The sequence below is a fragment of the Pinus tabuliformis genome, chromosome 7, assembly GCF_031772625.1.
Source record: "Pinus tabuliformis cultivar Carrire ecotype Pingquan chromosome 7, CPIR1, whole genome shotgun sequence".
Classification (NCBI taxonomy): Eukaryota; Viridiplantae; Streptophyta; class Pinopsida; order Pinales; family Pinaceae; genus Pinus; species Pinus tabuliformis.
The window spans coordinates 208445653-208469780 of NC_142293.1; the positions used below are offsets into that span (position 1 = coordinate 208445653).

The window sequence follows — 24128 nt, forward strand, 5'->3', positions numbered from 1 at the left end:
AATGCAACGTTGGACCATGGTTGATCATGGTTTATTTTTATGGTGAGGCAATCCTTGTCACAATGCGACATTTAACCATGGTTGACCATGGTTGGCTATGATTGACAATGGTTGACCATGATTGATATTATAAACATAAGGAAATAATAAATCCAATAGATTGATATTATAAACCCAAAGGAATAATAAACCCAAGGGATTAATACTAAAATTGCAAAGGATTATGAACCCAAGGAAATAAAATTAGACCCAAGAGACAAATATTTTAAACCCAACGTATATAAACTACAAGAAAAATATTATCAATACTAAAATTAACATGATTGACCATAGTTGATTTTCATATTGAGATAATCCTTATCATAATTCCATGTTGGACCATGGTTGACATCATAATAAACTCAGATGATTGATATTATAAACCCAAAGGAGCAATAAACCCAAGGGATTAATAATAAAACCCCAAGGGATTATGAACCTAAGGGAATCATATTTACCCTAAGGGACTAATATTATAAACCCAAGGTATATAAACCCTAAGTGGAGACATTTTTTGTCATAATGCAAGATCCAAAACCGATTCACCATAGTTGGCCATGGCTGGTTATTGTTGACCATGGTTGACCATGATTGATATTATAAACCCAAGTTAGTAATAAACCCAAGGGATTGGTATTATGAACCCAAGGGAAGCATAAACCCAAGGGATTAATACTAAAACCCCAAGGGATTATGAATCCAAGAGAATAATTTTAAACCCATGGGACTAATATTATAAACCCAACATTGGTAAACTCAAATAAAATATTATAAACACTAAAATAAACATGGTTTATTTTCATGGTGAGATAATCCTTGTCACAATGCAACATTCAGCCATGGTTGACCATGGTTGGCAATGATTAATAATGGTTGACCATGATTGATATTATAAACCTAAGGGAATAATAAAACTAAGGTATTGATATTATAAACCCAAAGGAATAATAAACCCAAGGGATTAATACTAAAACCCCAAATGATTATGAACCCAAGGGAATAATATTAAACCCAAGCAACTAATATTATGAACCCAACATATATAAACCCCAAGATAAATATTATAAACATTATAATAAACATGATTAACTATTGTTGATTTTCATATTGAGATAATCCTTATCACAATTTCAGGTTGGACCATGGTTGACTAGGGAATAATAAACCCAAGCGAATTATACTACAAACCCAAAGGAATAATAAACCCAAGGGATTAATACTAAAACCCAAGGGATTATGAACATAAGGGAATACTATAAAACCCAAGGGACTAATATTATAAACCAAAATTATATACACCCTAAGTGGAGAAAAAAAAATTCACAATGTGAGATTGAACGATGATTGACCAAAGTTAACGATGGTTGGTTATCATTGACAATCGTTGACCATGATTGATATTATAAACCTAAGGGATTGATATTATGAACCCAAGGGAAACATAAACCCAAGGGATTAATATTAAAACCCCAAGGGATTATGAACCCAAGGGAATAATATTAAACCCAAGGGACTAATATTATAAACCCAACATTGGTAAACTCAAATATAAACCCAAGGGATTAATACTAAAACCCCATGATTGGCCATATTTGACAATGATTGGCCATGATTGATATTATAAACCTAAGGGAATAATAAACTCAATGGATTGATATTATAAACCCAAAGGAATGATAAACCCAAGGGATTAATACTAAAACCCCAAGTGATTATGAACCTAAGGGAATAATATTAAACCCAAGGGACTAATATTATAAACCCAAGGTATAAAAACCCTAAGGTAAATATTAAAAATTCTAAAATAAATATGGTTGAGCACGATTGATTTTCATATTCGACCATGGTTGATTATGGTTAACCATTGTTGAATAATATTAAACGCTAGGAATATGAACCCTTAGATCAATAAACCCAAGGGATTTATATTATAAACCCAAGGTATATAAACCCTAACATCAATATTATAAACCCTAAAATAAACATGGTTGACTATGTTGATTTCTATATAGAGGTTATCCTTGTCACAATGCAATGTTGGGCCATGGTCAACCATGGTTGACCATGATCGATTTTCATATAGATACATTTTCTATGGAACGCAACATTAGACCATGGTTAACCATGCTTTCTTTCCATATCCTACCTTGTTTGACCATGGTTGAACATGTTTTGTTATGATTGACCATGGTTGACAATTATTAATATTATAAACCCAATGGATTGATATTATAAACCCAAGCGATTAATACTAAAATCCCAAGGGATTATGAACCCAAGGGAATAATATTAAACCCAAGGGACTAATATTATAAACCCAATTTATATAAAACCTAAGATAAATATTATAAAAACTAAAATAAACATGACCGACCATTGTTGATGTTCATATTGAGACAATCCTTATCACAATTCCATGTTGGACCATGGTTGACCATTGTTGACATCATAATAAACCATGGTTGATGAGGGAATAATACACCCAAGTGATTGATATTATAATCCAGAAGGAACAATAAACCCAACAGATTAATACTAAAACCCCAAAGGATTATGAACCTAAGGGAATAATATTAAACCCAAGGGACTAATATTATAAACCCAAGGTATAGAAACCCTAATATAAATATTAAAAATACTAAAATAAACATGGTTGAGCACAATTGATTTTCATATTGAGACAATCCATGTTACAATGCGACATTAGACTATGGTTGACCATGGTTGAGCATGGATGACCATTGTTGAATAATATTAAACCCTAGGAATATGAACACTTACATCAATAAACCTATGGGATTGATATTATAAACCCAAGGGAACAATAAACCTAAGGTATAAAAATTATAAAGCCAATGCATATAAACCCAAACATGTATATTATAAACCCTAAAATAAACATGGTTGACCATGGTTGACCATGGTTGATTTCCATATAGAGACCATCCTTATCACAGTGCAACGTTCAACCATGGTTAACCATGGTTGACCATGATTGATTTTCATATCGAGACAATCTTTGTGAGAACAAAATGTTGGACCATGGTTGATTTCCATATGCATATGGTTTGAACATGGTTGGCTGTGATTGACCATCCTTTACCATGATTAATATTATAAACCTAATTGATTGATATTATAAACCCAAGGGATTAATATTAAAACTCCAAGGGATTACGAACCCAAGGGAATAAGATTAAACCCAAGGGACTAATATTATAAACCCAACATATATAAAGCCTAAAATAAATATTATAAACACTAAAGTAAACATGATTGACCATGGTTGATCTTATTATGTAAACCATGATTGACCATGGTAAATTATTATGTAAAAGTAATATATGTTAAACTACACATTATTGTATTCATTAGGGTGTTAAAGACCAAAAAGGGATTCTATTAGAATGATTTGGAACCATTATAGGTTAAAGCAATGTTTTGTATTAAAATCAATGTCCACTAAAACATTGTACTTGTTTATAAAATCAATCTATATTAAATTAAAAATTATTATTATCCAATCAATGTATATCAAAATCCACATTATTTTTTTAAAACTAAAAAACTATGAAACCACTATAATAATAAAAAATTAGCACTTTAAATTAAATTTTCAAATTGCAATATATTAGATTACAAATTTTCAAATAATAAAATTAAAACTATGTTTTGTATTAAATCAATGTCCATTAAAACATTGTACTTTTTTATAAAACCAATGTATATTAAATTTAAAGTTATTATTATCAAATCAATGTATATCAAATTCCACATTATTTTCTTAAAACTAAAAAATTATGAAGCCACCGTAATAATTTTTTTTATCACCTTAAATAAATTTTCAAATTGCTATATATTAAATACAAATTTTCAAATAATACAATTAAACCTCTCCTATTGGACAATCTGTATTTCAACAGTTTCATAAAGTATTTTTGTACCAAACTGCAGTTACATTTGAAGCCTAGTTTGACATTATAAAATCTAAATCTAACTAATATGAATAACCACTCTTGATCTACCTACTGCTATATATATATATATATATATATATATATATATATATATATATATATATATATATATATATATATATATAGATATATAGATATAGACAAATACAAATAGTTATACACCTAATAATTATTAATATGTATTGAGAAGAAATTTTCAGCGAACATCACATCATAATTCATTTGTCAATGTGTTTCGAACCAACAAGGGTGGTTCATTGTCATGACAAGTTGAAGAACCACACCATGGCAGCAGTTTAAATAGAGAGAGCAAATAATCCAACAACTATATTTGACCAAGGAACAGTTATATTTCACCAGGAGACTGAACTTGATTGAGGGACAGGGATAGGGAAATTTAATTAATTCAAAAGTTAGTTTTATTAAATTTATTACTATATTTGATTAATTTAACTTTTTATATTTAATGAGAATAAACTAATCCTAGATTTGTTATTAAAGCTATATATACGAATACCAACTAATATGTATTAAATAAATTAAAATTGCTAATTAAAGGCTCACCTACTTCGTTAGAGTACAATTATTCTAAAGTTATTAGTTCTTATTCATTCTTATTAAAGTTATAAAGGAAACATCATTCTTTAAATTCATCTTCATTAAGGTGAAACTTACTATCCTCACTATTACATTATATTAATAACTCAATAGGTCTTAATCTTTATATGAGTATAATAGATTTATTATTAATGCTAAAGCCATATAGATACAAATTGATATGAAATTTTTCTTCATTCTTTAAGTTTTTCTTTACATTAATTATTACATTATACCCAAAATTAGCTAAGTCTTAATTTAACTTTATATAATTAATGAGTATAAATTAATAGAATTACTGTTAATGCTAAAGCCAAATAAATTAATATTAAATTTTTCTTTATTCTTTAATTTTTCTTCAATAAGGGAAACTTATTATATTAACTATTACACTATAATTCATAAATTAACTTTATATAATTAATGAGAATAAAATAATAGATTTACTATAAAAAAAATGAAGGGTCTAACAAAATCGAAAAGGGGCAATTTCTAATTAAAAACACTGAGAAAGAAGATGGTGGTTTCTGATTAGTTAAATCCACCAATGAATATACATTAATTTAAATTAAAGTATAAATGGGATAATTGGCATCATCCTTTGAAATTATGGTAAAAATGTTATGATAACAATGCTAATTATCAAGGCTAAAAAGATTCTTACTACCTCTATAAATAAATATCTTATTATAAGAATTGTTAAAAGGGTAAATAATTATTAAAAACAAAGAGCAAAAAAAGGACAACACATGGACACAAGACAAGAGAAGATCACAATAAAGGAACAACACAAGGGGTAGGGGCAGGGCTAGAACGGAGGTCAGGCGGGGATGGCTAGGAGGAAAGGGCAGGGATCCAACATCTGCTAACCTTCTAATCATCATCCCTATTGAGATTTCTTGGCCTTTTTTAAATTTATATGGCCTCGCTAGACTTCCGGTGATGAAAAGGGGCAATCTTGGCAATAACACATGCCTCCTCAATGCATACGTGATGCTTAGTTTCCTCTGCGTGTTCTACCAAGGCGGAAGACATGGTCCTCCCATGTTTAATTTCGGCTAAGTGGTCATGAATCCTTTGATTAATAGAGCACCCAATCTCACCAACATAGGGATTCCCACAGGAACAAGGAATAACATAGACACCTTTCATGTCCATGGGGTCAATGGGGTCTTTAACAGATCTAAGAGAGCCACGGATGGTGTTAAGGGGTCTAAACGAAGAGGGTACATTATGCCTCTTCAAGATTCTCACAATTTTATCAGTGGTCCCCTGGATGAACGGGAGATCAACCCCTAAGACCCTATCCTTAGGGTATTTCTTAACTTTGGGACCTTCGCTGGCTTTAAGGAAAGCTTCCAGACCTTGGTTCCTACTGTAACCATTATTAACAAAAACGTTAAGGAGATGGTCTTTCTCCTTCTCAAGGTTCTTCTCATGAGATATTATGAGTGAAAGAGTCACTGGCATGTTGAGAACATCCAAATTTTGAGAAGGGAAATGATGGGAGTTGGCATGAAGATATTGCTCAGTATGAGTTTTCTTCCTAAGCACTTGGTGGGAGAAATAATTGTCAACATATTTTGAAATGAGAAAATCTAGGAAAGGCAAACAACCATCAACTTCTTGCTCCATGGTGAAATTAATAGATGGGAGTTGATTTCTGAGATGCTCTCTAACTCCTCCTAGCCATGAGACCAGATGACACTAGTGTCGTCAACAAATCTTTTCCAAAGCTTGGGCCAGAGACACGCAGAGGCCAAAGCCTTGGATTCAAATTATTCCATAAAAATATTAGCAACCATCAGGGACAGGGGTGAGCCCATGGAAACCCTGCATGTCTGTTCATAGAATTCACCTTCGAAGTTGAAGAAAGTAGATGTGAGACAGATTTCAACTAAATGAGTGGTATCGAGATCGGTCAAGCAGTTGATGACTTCAATGGCCTCCTTTATAGGAATGCATGTGTAAAGGGAGACCACATCAAAACTCACAAGAATGTCATCAGGGTAAAACTTTATGCCCTTAAGCTCATTGATAAAATACAAAGAGTCTTTAACGAATGACTCTGTGAGGCTCACAAGGGGTCTAAGCTTCGAGGCCAGGAATTTAGAAAGGTGTTTTTGGGAAAACTAGTGTCTTTTCGAATGACTAGCCCTCGAGGTTTGGCAGCTACCCTAGAAACAACAATTTAAAGCAATTCATGATTTCTTCTATGTATAATAGATAAGAGAAAGACAAAGGAACCAACCTAGATCTTCACTTAATCCCTTGCTTGATCTCTCTCCCCCTTGATAGAGCTTGCAACTCCTCTCCGTACTTATCCTGCTTGGAGAGTACCTGTAGAAACACAGCAACAGAGAACTATCAAAGTATCTTGATCTATTATAACATAAACATTACAGAATCAGATATATAATGAGCATACAATAGCATTCACAAATGATAACATTCACAAGTGCACAATTATATGGAAGAAAACATGAAGAACTTTATTAAATAGAACAGAGAATTACAACTGAGTTGTCTGATCCAACATCATCCTCCCAGCATCAATCCCTCTTCACTTCATGAAATAGGAAGATCACACCAACAATACAATGCTCTTTCTTCAAATACAAACTATCAGCACTTCCTTGCAATTCACCATATTTCAGCCTCTAGATCTCTTAGATGAGGGATCCATTTATAGATGTGTGCAAGGGTGTGAGTCATCTCTGGGGTTTTGATTAGTGTCATTCCACTCGTTGCATTTTGTTCCACTTAGAGATTTCTTGGATCTCTTACTCATCCCTGGGTGAATTCAGAGAGGCAAGTGTCATAAGAGAAGTTTCTAGAAGATCCCATGAGCATCCACTTAGAAAACTGTCTCGGACATTTGTCCATCCTCACCCATCGCACCCTACAGAAGGCCTAATCAGTATGCATCGCACCTAAGTAGTGTACCACTCAGTATGCATCGCACCTGGCCAGTGTAGCAGTCAGTATGGTTCAGTTTAGGCCATTTCTGAATGGTTTTTCAAGTGGAACTTTTGGGGAATGATGTAATCAGATGACCATGTTATTTTAGGGTATGAAACAACTATTTTAGGGGTTTAAGAGCGCTATTTTATTGACATATGAGATTGGGGTTGAAGTGCCCAAATATGCCTATAACAATTTCCCCCTAAAGCATGAAGTCGTAAATCTTGATGTCGGGTGAAATGCTTTATCATGAGGATCTGAGGTTTCAAACTGGAAGGTAACCTGTATAAGATACAATACAATACATCATCATAATTTAATTTTCATGATCTAGCTGAGGTGGGCATCCCCATGCTCAGCTTTATAAATTCATTTCATGTACATAGAACAAATAGTCGTCTTCCTATGTAGACTGGTGATTCTTCAGATGTAGAGTCATCATCCTTGATCCGGATGACCATATGTGTAGCATATTTGTACATTTGATGTTTTTATATCCCTGAATATATCGCAGCCTGGATGGATGAAACTAGATTCAGGGTCTTCAAACTCATTCAATCTTTACTCGATGTACAAGTCAATCCATGTGAAGAGATGTTCTGAAGTCGAACATGGAAAGACATCACCTAATTACCAGCCAATAATGTGAGCTATTAACAGGTGCGAGAGGAATCACTGATAATGATAATGACCCTCTAGGTACTACGGTACAATTCACGTGGTGTGAATATATGATCCAATGTCAAACACCACGTAAAATCTTTCGGTTGAAGGCCATTGATGTCAACCTATCACCGGAAGTGAGAAACTTTCCATTGAGGCATGTAAGCTTCAAAGTACTAAAAGGGGTGTTTCTAAGTCAACTTCTTGGATAATGAGCTGATGTCGACAAGAAGTGACTCGTCGTAGGAGGGCCTTAATGTATCCCACATCTACGACACAAAACAAAGCAAATGATTTTTTGGAGGTGAAAACGATCTGACGACACAAGGTTCAGGAATGGCAGTCATGAAAAATGAAGGTAGAAGGTATTGCAGTGGATGAGGCATTAACTGGATTGTGGTTTCTCAACTCAATGACTTCTCTTGAACATTTCGGTGACACTGAGATGGATTGGCAGCATTAACCCCAAGAGATGGATGGTGTGGAAGACTAATGGTGAGATGACCGGTGAATGGAATAACCCAACCCGACTAAATAATGGTGATGGAGTGAAAGTGTCATGTTCAAGAGCGACCTGCTACCATAAATTTCTTCAAATTTTCTTCCCTTTTTCCCAAGTCATTGCTAACCAGTACCTCTTTATTTTTGTCAAGCTTGAGGAGGATAACATATGCTTGTTCTATAATTCGCCCTTTGGGAAAACCTGTCGCTATGTTTTAACGAGTCCAGCGACAGTGAAACTTGGTCTTGTCTACAATTGAAAAGTTTGTTGCTATTGTTTTAACGAGTTTACGACAAGGATAACTCAGTCCTTTTCATGTTTAGAGAGTTTGAAAAGGGACGAAAAGGGGACTCTGTCTCGTCTAGAATGGATGAATTTGTCGCTATTGTTATAACGAGTTTAACGACAAGGATAACTCAGTCATTTTCATGTTTAGAGAGTTTGAAAAAGGGATGAAAAGGAAAATCCATCAATTATTTTTCATGTAATAATCCTTTAAGTCCGAAAAAGGATCAAATAATACGAAAGGGATGACTTTTCTGATCACTTTAACGAGCCAAAAAAGACAAGCGCTCAAACTTTTTCGTGAGATAATCCCTCAGGTCTAAAAAATATTAAAATGTACAAGAGGGATGAAATTTCCAATCACTTTAAAGAGCTGGGAAGGCTAGTGCTCGACAATCTTTTCATATTTAATGAGTCTAAAAAGGGTTTAAAGGAGACTCAATTTTGAGGAACGAGTGGTGTCTAGGGTAGCAACTGGTTCTGGGTAAGCTTGGAACTTCTCAAAACATGGTCGTTTCTGGGAAGAGGATGGCTATCAAGACCACTCGTCATAGCTGTTCCTCAAAATGGTAAACAACCAAGTGGAAGCGTATGATCAACCAAAAGAATGGAGGTGATGGGAGGTACACAACCAAGGCTCAAAGGTTGATAGCATGGTAATCACAAAGATTATTTACTTGAAGGTGGGTTCATTTTTTAACAAGCTTGAACCGTGGGGGAACTATGCTCAGTTTTAGTTTTCTTTTTTTATGCAAGCTCGAAATGACAAAACTAAAAATTGAAAAAAGAAATATCTAAAGCTTGAAACAAAAAAAAACTAAAAAGCTAGAAAACGACAAAGCTAAAAAGCTAGAAAATGAATTTGAAAAAGTTTTGCATGCGCCCAACATGATGAAAAGGAGAGTCTCCAGTAGCCATATGGAAACTTCTATGGTTAGGCAGGATGGTTTCGTCCACAGAATATACAAAATACTTCCTTGGCTTCATCCCCAAAATAGACAAAGGTGAATGGTGTGTCAGACAAATCACATAACCTACAGGGAAACTTATCTTTTCAGCTGGGTTCTTCTGCAGAATAGACAAGGGTGCATGCCCCCTAAGATTCATTACATTCACCATATTGCTCACACCAATTAGGTGGATGGAATGAAGGTTGAAGAGATACTACTGATGTACAAGGACCATTTAGGGATGATGATCGACTTGGAGCTATGCTTGGCCCTGGAAATGAAAGCTGGTCAACAGTGACAATTTTGCCTTCATATGGGAAACACATCACTCGGAAGAGTGTTGAAAGAATAGCTTCCATGTTACAAACATAGTCACGTCCAAGGAGTAGATTGTAGTCTAACAGTCCTAGGACTACCATCACGTTTATATGAACGGTTTTCCTTCTCAAAGTGATCGGTAACTTAGGAAGGATCCCTAACGATCTACTAGTTCCTTTGTTAAATCCTGAGAGATTTTTCGTAACAAGCATAAGCGATGGCAAACCAAGCGCTTTCCAAGAAGTTGAGGAAAGGATACTCACTGATGCACCCTCATCTATGATAGTGCTAGACATAATCATTTTGTAAACTTGTACTATGATTCGGAAAGGTACATAAGAAGGAAGGTGCAATCTTGCTAGTCGATTCCAATCAAAGGAGGTGACTAGACTGCTTGGAGGGGATACCGAATAAATAGGAGAAATAACCACTTGATTTACAAGAACTGGGGGATTTTCCTCCTGTTGTGAAGGAACGGGTGGATTGCCCCCAATTTCATCGGACTCTGAAGTGACAAAAAGAATTTGAACGGTATTGTTCTCACTCTCTTCGGGAAGGGTATGATCTTCTAAAAGTAAAACTAGGTCAACTGTCACCTCGACTTGTTGATTTCGGTTGGGTATAGACTCATAAGATTCACTTTCAGAGAGAGTGGTTTCGACCAACGGTTGATTTAAGTCAATTGGTTTTTCAACTAGTAAAGGACTTGGGGAGAGTTTCTGGTAACCGGATGGAAGTCACTACGATGAAGCAGGATGGTTATCCAACACTCTTTTGGCTTCATCCAAAAAATGACAACGGTGAAGGGAATGATTACCTTCACATAACCTACATGGAACTTTAAAATTTCCTTTGTGTCCATGAACTTCACTATTACTAGTTGATGGTGTGTTGTCAACATGATCACCAGAGGTTGATGACACCGGATGGTGTGAACGGGGAGACCATTCTCTCAAGATCCACAGAAAGCAAGGACAATCTCGATGAAAATGGTCTCCTCTACAAATTATGCAAGGAAATTTGGGTTTAGGAGATTTAATGTGTGGATTTTCACCAGATGATTCATGGTTGCCCCCTTGTTGAATTGGCTTCTTCTTCTTCTCCTTCCCTTTCTTCTTCTTCTCAGTCACCTGGTTACTAGCATCACTACTTTCACCAAGCGAAGAGGAAGAAGGGGAGGGAGAAACAAACAAAGAAGAAGGTGAAGGGTCAACTTCAGTATCAACTGGATGCTGATTCAATTGCAGAGGAATCACGGTATTTTGAACCACAGAGGTTGAGAATAGCCATACTAGTAGGCCAATGGTAATTCCTGGAAGGGACAATGTAGCCATATATGGGGCACCAATATTTCCCTAAGAAGAAAAAGGACTAGGATTCCCCTCAAAAGGGATTCCTTGATTGGTGGACCCTAAATTTGTCTCCATACATCTCAGCCTAAGATCAACTAAGGAACAGGGATGTTATTCTAAATTTAATTAATTTTAATGATGCTTTGACACAACTTTTCTTTTTCAGTTTTTAAGAGTCAAGAAAAATCTAAAGATGACTCTAGTTTCCTTCGATTTTTAATGAGCCTGAAGTGACAAGTGCTCAAATGGACCTTTTCTTCTAAAGAGTCGAAAAGGAACGAAAGTAACTACATTTGAAAATCTAGACAGAGGGATTACAAAACCAATCGCAAAACTGCAATATACACCTTGGTGATAAATTAAAGAGAAATTACTAAGGACTTCTGTACAGCAGTCAATCTTCCTAAATGTTGTTTTCAGTGCATTGTGATCGATAGGGAGGTAGACTCAGCTTCCTATGGATAAAGTATATAAGCCTATTGTGGTCTCCCAATATATACGCAACGGTACGGGGAGCACAAGTCCATGCTAGCACTTGTCATATCAAGGAGGAGGAATCACCCAAGCTTCGATGAAAACGATAGTTACTAGTTTTTACAACGCCGTAACACATCTCTAGCCTAGACCTTTAGATGTGTTGCGTTAAGTTCCAAAGCATTATTAGGTTCATTGAAATTTATTTTAAAGTTGATCTTGTTTAAAGTTTTCCTTTCAATGGTTCACCGTGTGATGGTGATTTTAAAATTCCTAAAATGCAATCTACAATGATAAACAATCATTGTTTATTTTGAGCAATGAAAATCCTAGCTACTAGGGAAAGAATATTACAATTCTTTCAAACAAAGAGCAAAGAGCACACACTAGTGCATTTTCCTAAATCATTTTTCGCACACAAACTAAATGCAAATGCAAATGCATGTATTTTTTTTTCGTTCCCCTTAATGTGAAAAATGCCAAAAAGAAAAACTAAGTGTAGCAAAGATCTAAAATATTTTACTCAAAGCGACATTTTTGCCAATTTCTTTTTCAAAAGAGAAAGGAATACTAAACGACACTTTTCAATTTTGAATAAAAAAATTCTTTTGACACTTCGAATATCAAAAAATCAAACCAAATACATGATGAAAATTTCAATCGACTATCCAGGGAAGGAATAATCCACGACACTTCTCTTTTTGACACAAAATGACAGTTACGACACTTTTTGTACCAAAGCGACAGATCGATTTAAGCAACTTTTCGACAAAGGATTGTAAATTATGAACAAATACAAAAAAAACTCACTAATCGTAATCAATGGAGGCTGATATATGTTATGCAAGCAGGCTTCAGTAAGGAGGCATTGTTCATAAGCAACAAATCAACTAAGCAGAACTGAAAACAAGGACAAAAACCCCCTATTTCAAGAATGGAAATAGGTTAAATCAGTCATCACACCTGGGCTTCACAGAAATAAGGATGCATCACACCTACTACACTCAAGAAGTGTGATGCATACTGGTTTATAGTGACAGACAATGCGATGGGCTAGGGAGTGCAACTGAAGTGGATTTTGGCTCAAATATGTAGCTGATTTTAGTGAGTTAAGTTGAGCTATGATGGACAGTAAAGAGAAAAGTATAGAGGAATGTCTTGAGAGGTTACTGAGCTACCAAAAGGGCATCTAGAATGCTTGTAAGTCAAATGTTTAATTCATAAACTAAACCAGAGATTGACTGAAGCAGCATTCATCTACTATGCAATTGCAGAGCAAGAGTAGTTTGAAGGCTACCTGGCTAACTTCAAGCTCTGTCTATAGTTTATAACATAAACAATAACAATAGACAAACATCTATTTTCTCCCCAGCAGAGTCGCCATTTTGTTTCTGGGAAAACTAGTGTCTTTTCGAACGACTAGCCCTCTAGGTTTGGCAGCTACCCTAGAAACAACAGTTTAAAGCAATTCATGATTTCTTCTATGTATAATAGATAAGAGAAAGACAAAGGAACCAACTTGGATCTTCTGCTTAATCCCTTGCCTGATCTCTCTCCCCCTTGATAGAGCTTGCAACTCCTCTCCGTACTTATCCAACTTGGAGAGTACCTGTAGAAACACAGTAACAGAGAACCGCCAAACAATCTTGATATATTATAACATAAACATTATAGAATCAGATATATAATGAGCATACAATAGCATTCACAAATGATAACATTCACAAGTGCACAATTATATGGAAGAAAACTTGAAGAACTTTATTAAATAAAAGGGAGAATTACAACCCAGTTGTTTGATCCAGCATCATCCTCCCAACATCAATCCCTCTTCACCTCATGAAATAGCAAGATCACACCAACAATACAATGCTCTTTTCTCAAATACAAACTATGAGCACTTCCTTGCAATTCACCATATTTGAGCCTCTAGATCTCTTAGATGAGGGATGCATTTATAGATGTGTGCAAGGGTTTGAGTCATCTCTAGCGTTTTGATTAGTGTCATTCCACTTGTTGCATTTGGTTCCACTTGGAGATTTCTTGGATCTCTTACTCATCCCTGGGTGAATTCAGAGAGGCAAGTGTCATAGGAGAAGTTACTAGAAGATCCCATGAGCATCCACTTCGAAACCTGTCTTGGAAATTTGTCCATCCTCACCCATCACACCCTACAGAAAACCTAATCAGTATGCATTGCACCTCAAGAGTGTACCACATAGTATACATCACACCTCGCCAGTGTAGTAGTCAGTATGGTTCAGTTTAGGCCATTTCTGGATGTTTTTTCAGGTGGAACTTTTGGGGAATGACCTAATCAGATGACCACGTTCTTTTAGGGTATGAAACAACTCTTTTATGGGTTCAAGATCCCTAGTTTATCGACATATGAGATTGGGGTTGAAGTGCCCAAATATGTCTATAACACAAGGACATAGGTTGGACCTCCTATGGTATTGACAATGGGTATAAGGGGAGCCCCTTCTTTTTGAATCTTTGGAAGCCCATAGATCCTCGGAGTGATGGGGCTACTCTCAATAAGCTTATGGCAAAAGGAACCCACAGTGCTACTAGATTTAATAGCTAGGGTGACTCTTCTGGAGATCTTTTTTAAGGGATTGTTGTTAAGTTTTTTATAGCTTTCTTTGTTACCTAGATGATCCAACATCTTTTGTTGATAATATTCTTTATTAAGGATGATGGCAGCCACTCCTTTGTCGGCTTTAAGAACCACAATGTCCATGTTGTGGTTCAAGGATTTTAGGGCTTCAAAGTTAGCTTTACTAATGTTGCTTCTAGGGGGTTTGCCTTCCTAAGGACAATGACGCAGTCTTGCCTAACAATGTCCTTAATATTATTAGGTAAGCCCTTAATCCCAAACTCAACATCGCCCATAATGTCTTCCACTGGGATCTTGTTTGGGGCGAGGGAAAAATTTAATCCTTTCCCAAGAAGGCTAAAGACAGAAGGGGGAAAGGAAAATTTAGAAAGAATAACGACCCTATTATTCTGAGAGGGATGAAGAGGCTTGTTATTATTATTATTATTATTATTGTCACCCTCATCATCATCATCATCATTGATATTACTATTGTTGTTGTTGTTGTTGTTGTTTTTGTTGTTGTTGTTGTTATTATTATTATTATTATTACCTTCAAAGTTGTACTCCTCGTTATTAATAATATTCTTATAATCATTTAACACACTATTATTATTAGTAATAAACCTAAAATTATCAATGTTGTTATTATTAGTATCACTAACAATTCTATGGAAATTATAATCTCCTAAATAATAATAATTATTAATATTCTTATTAATATTATTCAAATTAAAATTAAAATCCTTTAGCCTATTCGACTGAAACCATTTATTATTATCATACTTACTACACCGTTTATCAAAGATAGAAGAGCATGGAACAGAGAAGGTTACTGCAGGTTGGATGGGAGAACTAGAGGGCGCTTGACCGGATTTAGGAGAACACCAAGCGGGATTGGATCCAAGACACTGGATAGGAGAACCACCATAGATATACTACAAAGATGGCAAGGATCCAAGAGCCGGACTATGCTCACCCATATCAATAGTTAAAGGAATACTGTAGAGATGGTAAGGATCTAAGAGCCGAACTATGGTCGCCCAGATTAGCAGTTAAAGGATTCCTTTATTCACTGATACGGGCAACCACAGTCCGACTCTTAGATCCTTACCATCTTTGCAGTATATCGATGGTGATTCTCCTATCCAATGTCTTGGATCCAATCCCATTCGTTGTTCTCCTAAATCCGATCAAGCCTCCTCCAGTCCTCCCATGGAGCCTTCAGTAACCTTCTCTATTCCACGCTCTTCTATACTTGATAATCAGTGTAGTAAGTATGGTAATAATAAATGGTTTGAGTTGAATAGGTTAAAGTATTTTAATTTAATTTGAATAATATTAATAAGAATATTAATAATTATTATTATTTGGGGAATTATAATTTCCATAAAATTGTTAGTGATACTAATAACAACAACATTGATAATTTTAGGTTTATTACTAAGAATAATAGTGTGTTAAATGATTATAAGCATATTATTAATAACGAGGAGTACAACTTTAACAACAACTTTAACAACAACAACGACGACATTGTTAATAATAATAATAACATTACTAGTAATATCAATAATGATGATGATGATGATGAGGGCAATAATAATAGTAATAATAATAATAATAATAATAATAACAAGCCTCTTCATCCCTCTCGAAATAATAGGGTTGTTAATGTTTCTAAATTTTCCTTCCCCCCATCTGTCTTTAGCCTTCTTGGGAAAGGATTAAATTTTTCCCTTGCCCTGAAAAAGATCCCAGTGGAAGACATCATGTGCAACGTTGAGTTTGGGATTAAGGGCTTACCTGATAATATTAAGGAAACTATTAGGAAAGATTGTGTCAATGTCCTCAAGAAGGTAAAGCCCCCTAGAAGCAATATTAGTAAAGCTAAATTTGAAGCCCTAAAATCCTTGAACCACAATAGGGACATCGTGATTCTTAAAGCAGACAAAGGAGGGGTTGTTTTCATCCTTAATAAAGAATATTATGGACAAAAGATGTTGGATCATCTCGGTAACAGTGGTAGCTATAAAAATCTTAATAAGAATCCCTTAAAAAAGATCTCCAGAAGAGTCACCCTAGCTATTAAATCTAGTAGCACTGTGGGTTCCCCTTTCCATAAACTTATTGATAGTAGCCCCATCACTCTAAGGATCTATGGGCTTCCAAAGATTCACAAAGAAGGGGCTCCCCTTAGACCCATTGCCAATACCATAAGAGGTACCACCTACCTCCTTGCTAAATTCTTGGCCTCCAAGCTTAGACCCCTTGTGGACCTCATAGAGTCACTCATTAAAGACTCTTCATCTTTTGTCAATGAGATTAAGGGCATAAATTTTTACCCTGATGAAATTCTTGTGAGTTTCGATGTGGTCTCCCTTTACACATGCATTCTTATAAAGGAGTCCATTGAAGTCATCAACCGACTGATCGATCCTGATAACACTCATTTATTTGAAATCACTGTCATGTCTACTTTCTTCATCTTCGAAGGTGAATTCTATGAAGAGACATGCGAGGTTGCCATGGGCTCACCCCTGTCCCTGGTGGTTGCTAATATTGTTATGGAATACTTTGAATCCAAGGCTTTGGCCTCTGCACGGATCTTTCCCGAGCTTTGGAAAAGATTTGTTGACGACACTGGTGTCATCTGGTCTCATGGCCAAGAGGAGTTAGATATTTTTCTGGAGCATCTCTACAATTGATCACCCTCTATTAAGTTCACCATGGAGCAAGAAGTTGATGGTTGTTTTCCTTTCCTAGATGCTCTCATTTCAAAAAATGTTGACTATTCTTTTTCCCACCAAGTGTTTACGAAGAAAACTCATATTGAGCAATATCTTCATGCGAGGGCCCATCATTTCCCTGCTAAAAGGTAGGGTGTTCTCAACACTCTAGCAACTCGTGCACTCGGAATCTCTCATGAGAAGAATCTTGAGAAGGAGAAAGCCCATCTCCTTAATGTTTCTGTTAATAATGGTTACAATAGGCACCAAGGTCTGGAAGCTTTCCTTAAAGCCAGCCAAGGTCCCAAAGTTAACAAATACCCTAAGGATAGGGTCTCACGGGTTCATCTCCCGTTCATCTAGGGGACCACTGATAAAATTGTGAGAATCCTCAGGAGGCATAATGTGCCCTCTTCGTTTAGACCCCTTAACACCATCTATGGCTCTCTTAGATCTGTTAAAGACCCCATCGACCCCATGGACATGAAAGGTGTCTATGTTATTCCTTGTTCCTGTGGGACTCCCTATGTTGGTGAGACTGGGCGCTCTATTAATCAAAGGATTCATGAACACTCAGCCGACATAAAACATGGGAGGACCAAGTCTTCTGCCCTGGCAGAACACACGGAAAAAACTAAGCATCATGTATGCATTGAGGAGGCCCATGTTATTGCCAAGATTGCCCCTTTTCATCACTGGAAGTTTAGGGAGGCCATAGAAATTGAAAAAAGGCCAAGCAATCTCAATAGGGATGACCGTTGGAAGATTAGCAGATGTTGGATCCCTGCCCTTTCTTCCTAGCCGCCCCTGCCCCGCCCCCACCCCTTGTGTTGTTCCTTTATTGTGATCTTCTCTCGTCTTTTTTCCTTGTGTTGTCCTTTATCCCTTCTTTTCTCTTTGTTTTTAATAATTACCCTTTTTAACAATTCTTATAATAATTACCCTTTTTAACAATTCTTATAATAAAATATTTATTTTTAGAGGCAGTAAGAATCTTTTTAACCTTGATAATTAGCATTGTTAACATAACATTTTTACCGTAATTTTAAAGAATGACGCCAATTATCCCTTTATACTTTAATTTAAATTAATGTATATTAATTGGTGGATTTAACTAATGAGAAACTTCCATCTTCTTTCTCAGTATTTCTAATTAAAAATTGCCCCTTTTCGATTTTGTTAGACCCTTCATTTTAATATTTTTTTAGTAAATCTATTATTTTATTCTTATTAATTATATAAAGTTAATTTATGATTTATAGTGTAATAGTTAATATAATAAGTTTCCCTTATTGAAGTAAAATTAAAGAATAAAGGAAAATTTAATATTAATTTACTTGGCTTTAGCATTAATAGTAATTCTATTAATTTATACTCATTAATTATATAAAGTTAAATTATGACTTAGCTAATTTTGGTTATAATGTAATAATTAATGTAAAGAAAAATTTAAAGAATAAAGAAAAGTTTAATATCAATTTGTATTTAATGGCTTTAGCATTAATAGTAAATCTATTATATTCATATAAAGATTAAGACCTAGTGAGTTATTACTATAATGTAATAGTGAGTATAATAAGTTTCAGTGAGTATAATAAGTTTCACCTTGATGAAGATGAATTTAAAGAATGATGTTTCCTTTATAAATTTAATAAGAATGAATCAGAACTAATAAATTTAGAATAATTTTTCTCTAAGTAGGTGAGCCTTTAATTAGCAATTTTAATTTATTTATTAGATATTAGTTGGTATTCTTATATATATCCTTAATAAAAAATCAGAGGATTAGTTTATTCTCATTAAATATAAACAATTAAATTAATCAAATATAGTAATAAATTTAATAAAACTAACTTTTGAATTAATTAAATTTACCTATCCTTGTCCCTCCGTCCAGTTAAGTCTCCTAGTCAAATATAGTCGTTTCCTAGTCAAATATAGGTGTTGGATGATCTTCTCTCTCTATTTAAACTGTTACCATGGTCTAGTTCTTCAACTTGTCCTACCATGAACCACACTTCTTCGTTCTAAAATGGTCCACAAATGAATTATATATATAGCTTTAATAAAAAATCCGAGGATTAGTTTATTCTCATTAAATATAAACAGTTAAATGAATCAAATATAGTAATAAATTTAATAAAACTAACTTTTGAATTAATTAAATTTCACTATCCTTTTCCCTCAGTCCACTTAAGTCTCCTAGTCAAATATAGTCGTTTCCTAGTCAAATATAGGTGTTGGATGATCTTCTCTCTCTATTTAAACTGTTACCATGGTCTGGTTCTTCAACTTGGCCTACCATGAAGCACACTTCTTGGTTCTAAAGTGGTCCACAAATGAATTATAATGTGATGTTCCCGAAAATTTCTTCTCAATACTGATATGGATCATAGAAGCCTCAATTCTACAATTATTAATATGGTTGATATAAGCCTATTGATGTATTTTCTAATCTAGTTGTATATGTAGTTGAAATAATATTATGTGGTTGTAGTAGTATTAAGCAAAAATCAAAACACATCATATTAAAAAAATTAATTAAAATTTTGGTTGTATATTTGGTTGAAATAAATCTATCTCTATATATCAACCACATTAGTAAATGTAGTTATATAACACATTAATAAATATGGTTATACTAATATTAAGCAAAAATGAAAACACATCCTAATTAATTATTATATACTGTAGCTTGTAGATCAAGAATATTTATTCATATATATTATTATTTTTTTCTAAACTTAAATTATTTTATATTTTTAAAATAAAAATACATATCATAAATGACATTGTATTATGTTAACCATTTTGGAAAAAGAGAAAATGAAAAGTGAGATAAATGAAATCAAATTAAAAGCTACATATATATCATTCACATACACAAACCATATTAATTGTCATTTTATTTTAGCTGAAATAAAATATTATTATTATTAAACTATATTAATGCATTAAACTTGATATTATTATTATACATAAATCTAATATTAAATCATTAAACTAATATTAAAACCTAATATTAAATCATTAAACTAATAGTAAAACCTAATGGGTAAAAGGTAAAAATTAAAACCTAATTTTATTATAAACTCATTTGCAACTTAAAAGTAAACTTTAAATTATTATAAAATGAATTACACTATGCGTAACTAAAGAATTCTATAAACAAGATCTTTTTAGGATTATAACATTTGGTTATCTTCTGGAAACTTTGTCTGGTCAAATTCATTAGGCAGATTTGATCAATATATATTAACCATCATACAACATGATTGAAGAATTAGTTTTTCTAATGGTGCCTACTCATTTCAAATAAAGTACTAAGAGAACTTATACCTTAATAATGCAGCTTGTATTTTTCCATTAGGATTGAACAAATCTAGGGTTGTTTCATTCATGTAGCAATATAACTCTACTGATTATCAATCAAATAAAGTATATGCTAAATTATAAATTGAATTACACAACACTAGTTATACATCACACAACACTGCTTACACAACACTTAACTAGAATCCGAAACAAAATGACAATTTTATTGTTATAGAAGAATGGTTGTAGTAGAAGTTTCTTAATCCAATGCACCTTTCCAACAAGGAAGCCATGTTTATAACCACAAACAAAAGTTTAATAATAAGATACATATTAATACTTTATTTTATTGAAAAACATTGTAAATGAATAAAACCTTCCATCAATATTTACTAGCCTATTGCAAAAACTCCTTTCATCATAATTATATCTAAAGGTACATTAAGATGATAAAATTTAATTTAACTTTCCTTGCACAATTCATAGGTAACATTTTTATCACAACAAATGATCGGGGGCATAAGAAACATTTTTAGGACAACCAACAATGCAACTTGGAGAAATGCTGCAAATCCACAAAATAAACAAATATTTAATACAAAATCATACCATGTAAATATGAGTAAGAATAATGAAAAAATGCAAGTGTAATAATGAGAAATGGTACTGAAAAAATGAATTGAATTTGCAATACCCTTGTGCATTACTTTGAGGATAAGTTGCAACAAAAAAACTACACCTCAACTCTACTTTATAATTAAACCCTAAAACATTATTTCACTTTTCTATACAAAATAATAAAGCTAAAAAATTACTTATTTTACTTATTATCAAATTATAAAACCTCATTTTACTGGTTAGTTTTGTAGATAGAAACAAAACCTGATAGAACTTAAGTTCCAGTCTCTAAAACAAGCTAAAACCTGGAAGGAATTGATATGAGTATCCTGCATTGAACATGAAGAACTGTCCTCTAATATTCTTCTCAAACTCATAGCAAGGTCCACTGTGGAATTGATATGAGAATCTGGCATCTAACATGAAGAACCGTTCTCCTTCAATATTTCTCTCAAACTCATAGCAAGGTCAGCTTTATGACTGTTAAATTTATAACAGCTTGACAATCCTCTACCAAAACACCATCTAAAATAGCTAAAAAGAAAAAAAACCTTTATGGAACTGAATACTGGCTAGTTATAAAAATATTAATAACCACTAATGAAATAAATGTATAATAGCCTAACAATCCTCTACCAAAACACCATCTAAAATCATAAAAAAAAGCAGCTTTATGGAAGTGAATACTAGCTAGCTCTTTAAAAAAAAAAAAAAAAAAAAAAAGGGTAAATAACCAGTGATGAGAAAAACCTGAAATGAGCTCTGTCGTTGAGCTCAAAAGATCAAACAAATTCATATTGAGTCTGCTTGAGTCGGTATTTATGTTATACCAGGGTGCATGGATCAGAACAATAAGCCACAGAGTCTTCAGCCTGTTTACCCGGGATAGGTCGCCCTGTTTTCACAAAAAATGAATTTTAATTCTTGTAGGACTATTTAATGGAAATGGTTTCATGGACTAGCCAGTATGAATGAGATGTGCGAATTATGCTATGAAGTGTTTATAATGACTGGAAGTAACGATTAACCCCTATTAAATGATCACTGATGTAGGTGAAATTAGCTCCCTACCTGAAGCCATTTGTACCGGTCTGAATCCCATCCGAAAGTCTGCGTAGGAGCCCATCATCAATATATGTGCCCCTGCGACCTCAAAGGAATAAAAGAGGTTTGAAGGGGAACCACTTTCTTCCGACATTTTCCAGCGTGCATTGTTGGCTTTGAATGGTGTGCTAGCCAGTAAGAGGATTTTCTCGATCTCATGATTTCCCTGGGTGACCCTCCATGGTCTGGAGCTAGCCAATGGCTCTACAAGCCTTCCGAAGGAGTCCCATATAGGATGATTGTCATCGGCATATGAAGTATCGTCGGGAAAATGAAGCACATCGTAGTTCATCTGTTGCACATGATGGAGGGTGGTCTCACGTATAACAAACCCATAATTAACAATGAGGGAGAGCCCAAGCCGGATAGGTTAAAAGAATACAGATACAAATCTTATTATATTAAAATGGATATAGTAGATGTTGGATTTTTTTGAAACTCGCACACAACTGCAAACACTATAAGATGTTGGGTTGGTGGTGTTTTGAAAGAATACTTTGGGCCATTTCCTCCGCAGCGATAATAATAGACAGTACCAGCTTCAAGCGGTCCAATTACAACATGGTGGACCTTTGCAGATTTGTAGAGCAGATAACGGTAATTAGTATTTTCCCCTTTTGTAGAAGATGTGTATTTTCCCGAAGAGGTTCCATACTCAACAATTGACATTATATTGTCGTCGCTTGTCATCCAGGAGATTCTCATATTATTATAATGTCGTAGCTTGTCATCCAGGAGATTCTCATATTATTACTCCCTGAAAGAGAAATATGAACCTGCAAAACAAAGGAAAAATTATAAATGTTTTCTTAGTAACTGTAAGTTATGTTTTTCATATTGATCAAATCATATCTGTTGAGGATCTGATCAGGACTTTGTGTCCAGATGAACTGATAATGTTGATCGAGGAAGAGGCCGCACATAAGATCCAGATGAATGGGTTACAACGATCAGAGTACACTGTAAATCAAAATCCAGTGAATGAAGATTCATTCTGTATGAAGACACTAGAAAAAAGTGTGTATTTCTGCCCCAAAACACAAACATGGGATGCATCATTGAATAGTTTAATGTCCATTATGTTTTAAATAGATTAATATTGTAAATGGTACCAATTCAAGTTCATCCAATATGGTTGAATGCGATGCATGGTAAGACAGACTACGTTTTCAAAGTTGAAACATTGTGATGAATGACGTATAGTGGAGCTAATATTCTGCAACTTTTGTTTATCGTTAATTTTATTTGGACATGTTTTCAAAATTTCAATGGTTAATAAAAATGAGATTGAAATTAAAATAAATAAATATTTTAATGATAATAATTAAAATAGGAATAAGGATAATAGTGGTGGTAATATAGTGCATTTTCGGTTTGTTAATTTTATTTGAACATGTTTTCAAAATATCATCTGTTACTAAAAATAAGATAGAAATTAAAATAAACAAATATTTAATGTTAAAATTTAAAATAAGAACAAGGCTAAAGATATAGTATTTTAGTTTTGTTTTGTTTTGGTTTTTTATTTTTTCTTCTTTAAACTCCCCTCATTGTTATTATGCCTAGTTTTGGCATGATCGATCTTATATTATTAGTCGTTAGATGATTTTTGAGATTTGTCTCTAACCCCCTCAATTATGTC

General features: G+C 34.0%; 1 pseudogene; it reads right to left on the minus strand.

The window, feature by feature from the left end:
* The window catches only part of LOC149246595 (purple acid phosphatase 22-like), a 45392-nt pseudogene extending 21913 nt beyond the window's left edge, over positions 1–23479 (minus strand).
* Positions 23480–24128: the final 649 nt, after the last annotated feature.